We start from the raw sequence: 3953 nt of genomic DNA, 5'->3' as shown, positions 1-3953 counted from the left end.
CTCCTTCCTCGACCATCAAATCAAGGTGAGGACCTTTTCTTATCCTCCCTTAATACTGTTTTAGCATGATATTAAGTCCCTAGCCCCGGCCAAAGCCCGATCTACGCCGCCACGGTCGTCGCCGTAGCGAATAGCCGTGCTGTAGCCGATTGGCATCGATGTTCCCGACCGACCAGAGGTCAAATCACCAAGCCTTTTCACCGGTGCATGTCCCATGATGTTCCCCACGCCCTCACCAACCAGGTCGGCCAGTGGAGAAGCCAAACCACCGCAATCAAGGTCGACATACCCGCTGTCCGGCTTCTGGATGCGTTCTCCTCGCACCGGATTTGTATTCGCTTTCCCTGTCAATCCGAAAGCCGTATGGATGCTAATATGAACAAGGGTTCCCGATCTTCCGAAAGGTTCTGGTAACTCTCGATTTGGTGGAAACGAGACACAAGTCGATCCGGCTTCCGAACAACACGATCCGAAACCCCGCAATCGCAGCACCACGTCTCCTCTGGTTATCAACCGGCGTTGCACGGTTGACCTCGCCAAGAAGGCTAAAATCCTTGCCTGCGAATCGAAGAACACAAGCAAGAACAAGGAAGAATGCAACCAAATTGCAGATGAATGATTAATCTCACGAGTTGGGGTCTCACAAACCGACGAAACGGCAAAACTGTTCTTGACAGAATAATCTAAGCAAAACCCAACCCTAATTAGGGCGGCGGCTACTGTATATAAAGGATTAGGGTCGGCCAAGGACCCCTGGACGTGTCCCTAATGGACTCCAACACGATACATGGCCCAACGGACCAAAAACGGTGACGCAGCACCGGGACAGATTCTGGACGCTGACTTGTTTCGACGTTTCCTGTTGACTCAGAAGGAATTTGGACCTCAAACCAACGCCATTGGTTTCCTTATGAAATTATCTTTCCAACCATATGTGAATCGTCGAAAACGGAGTCCGGATGCGTCCTGGACGTCCGTTTTACTGCTCGCTGGTCCTGGAGATCGAGGCTGATTCGGACTCGAGTTGGACTGGACCTCCTGCTGTTGTTGGACGTCCTAGCTGCTCCTCCACGCCTCCAAGCCTTCCTCTATGTGTCTCCTTGTCCTCTCCATGATTCCTAACCAACACATAATCATTAGGTAGTAATCTATTCTCAAAATTATATAAAGAGTTGCTTAGGAACGAGCTCACCTCTAAATTTAATTGTCGTGCGCGAGCTCTTGTGATTGGACCTTGAAAGTTCAATGGAGGATCATTGTATGTATCCGAGGGAGTGATGTCCTCATCATCCTCCCCCTCTTGAATTGGAGTCGTCCTCGACTCAAGCTCATCATCGGCTCCCAAGTAAGGTTTCAAATCTGCAATGTTAAAAGAAGGACTAACCCCGAACTCGGGTGGCAACTCAAGTTTATATGCATTATCATTTATTTTCTCAATTATCTTATAAGGACCAGCAGCTCTTGGCATTAATTTAGACTTACGCAGCTCTGGAAACCTATCTTTTCTTAAATGTAACCACACTAAATCACCTGGTTCAAGTTTGACTTCTTTCCTACCTTCACTACCAGCAATTCTATACTTTTCATTCATCTTTTCGATATTTATTTTAGTTGTTTCATGCAACTTACGAATAAAATCAGCACGTGCACTAGCATCACTATGTGTTCTTTCAGTGGTAGGTAAAGGCAAAAGATCAATAGGAGCGCGAGGGGTAAAACCATACACTACCTGAAAAGGACTTACCTTGGTGGTAGAATGTGTTGCCCGATTATAAGCAAACTCCACGTGGGGCAAACATTCTTCCCATATCTTCAAATTTTTCTTCAAAATAGCTCTCAACATGGTACCCAAAGTGCGGTTCACTACCTCCGTTTGGCCATCAGTTTGTGGGTGGCAAGTAGTAGAAAACAATAGTTTTGTACCCAACTTATTCCATAGAGTGCGCCAAAAGTGACTCAAAAATTTAGCGTCGCGATCTGAAACAATAGTAGAAGGCATACCATGCAAGCGAACAATCTCTTTGAAAAAGAGGTCAGCAATATAAACGGCATCATCACTTTTATGACAAGGTATAAAATGTGCCATCTTAGAAAAACGATCCACAACAACAAAAATGCTATCCCTCCCTCTCTTAGTCCTAGGCAATCCCAAAACAAAGTCCATCGAAATATCCGCCCAAGGAATAGAAGGAACAGGAAGAGGCATATACAAACCATGTGGATTCAAGCGAGACTTAGCCTTTTGACATGTGGTACAGCGTGCCACGAACCGCTCAACATCTCTCCTCATCTTTGGCCAAAAGAAATGTGTGGCCAACATAGCCTCCGTCTTCTTAGCACCAAAATGTCCCATCAATCCTCCTCCATGTGCTTCCTGCAACAACAAAAGACGAACGGAACCAACTGGAATGCATAGACGGTTAGCTCTAAACACAAATCCATCATTGATCACAAACTTGTTTCATGTACGTCCCTCTTTACAGTTCAGCAATACATCTTTAAAATCAGGATCAAGCACATATTGTTCTTTTATTGAGTCAAGTCCAAAAATTCTATAATCAAGTTGGGACAACAAAGCATATCGTCTAGACAAAGCATCAGCAATTATATTATCCTTCCCTTTCTTGTGTTTGATAACATAAGGAAAAGATTCAATAAATTCAACCCACTTAGCATGTCTACGATTCAGATTATTTTGAGAACGAAGATACTTAAGCGATTCATGATCTGAATGTATAACAAATTCTTTAGGCCACAAATAATGACGCCACGTCTCTAAAGAACGTACAAGTGCATACAATTCCTTATCATACGTAGAGTAATTAAGAACAGGGCCATACAATTTTTCGCTAAAGTATGCAACGGGCTTACCTTCTTGCATCAAAACACCTCCAATGCCAACTCCACTAGCATCACATTCTAGCTCAAAGGTCTTACCAAAATTTGGAAGTTGCAGCAATGGCGCGTGCGTAAGCTTGTCCTTCAAAGTGTCAAAGGATTCCTCTTGTGCCTTACCCCAATGGAACACCACACCTTTCTTTGTCAACTCGTATAAGGGGGCAGCAATGGCGTTGAAATCCTTCACGAAACGACGATAAAAACCTGCAAGTCCAAGAAAACTTCTCACCTGTTTGATGTTTTGGGGCACCGGCCAACTCTTTATGGCTTCAATTTTCATCTCATCCACCTCAATTCCCTGTGGAGTAATAACATAGCTAAGAAAAGAGACTCGATCCGTGCAAAAGATGCACTTCTCAAGGTTACCAAATAAACGTGCATCACGTAAAGCATTAAAAACAGCACGTAAGTGATCCATATGTTCATCCAAAGACTTGCTATAAATCAATATGTCATCAAAGTAAACCACCACAAATCGTCCAATAAAAATTCTTAAAACCTCATTCATCAAACGCATGAAAGTGCTAGGTGCATTAGTTAAACCAAAAGGCATTACTAACCACTCATATAATCCGAATTTAGTTTTGAAAGCTGTTTTCCATTCATCTCCAAGTTTCATTCTAATTTGGTGGTAACCACTACGCAAGTCGATCTTTGTAAAAATTACAGAGCCACACAACTCATCAAGCATATCATCAAGTCTAGGAATAGGATGGCGATATCGAATAGTAATGTTATTGATGGCTCTACAATCAACACACATACGCCAAGTACCATCTTTCTTAGGAACCAAAATCACAGGAACAGCACAAGGACTAAGGCTCTCACGTACATACCCGCGGTCCAAAAGCTCTTGGACTTGCCGCTGAATTTCCTTAGTCTCCTCGGGATTGGCTCGATACGCAGCACGATTTGGCAATGTTGCTCCCGGGATCAAATCGATTTGATGCTCTATCCCTCTCATAGGTGGCAGTCCCGGGGGTATCTCAGCTGGGAAAACATCCTCATACTCCTGCAAAAGGTTAGTGATGGCAGGAGGTATCGAACTAATAACA

This window comes from Phragmites australis, chromosome 4 (genome assembly GCF_958298935.1).
Source record: "Phragmites australis chromosome 4, lpPhrAust1.1, whole genome shotgun sequence".
In the NCBI taxonomy this organism is placed as follows: domain Eukaryota; kingdom Viridiplantae; phylum Streptophyta; class Magnoliopsida; order Poales; family Poaceae; genus Phragmites; species Phragmites australis.
The sequence above is the reverse complement of the archived record's forward strand: the minus strand, read 5'-3'. Positions refer to the sequence as shown.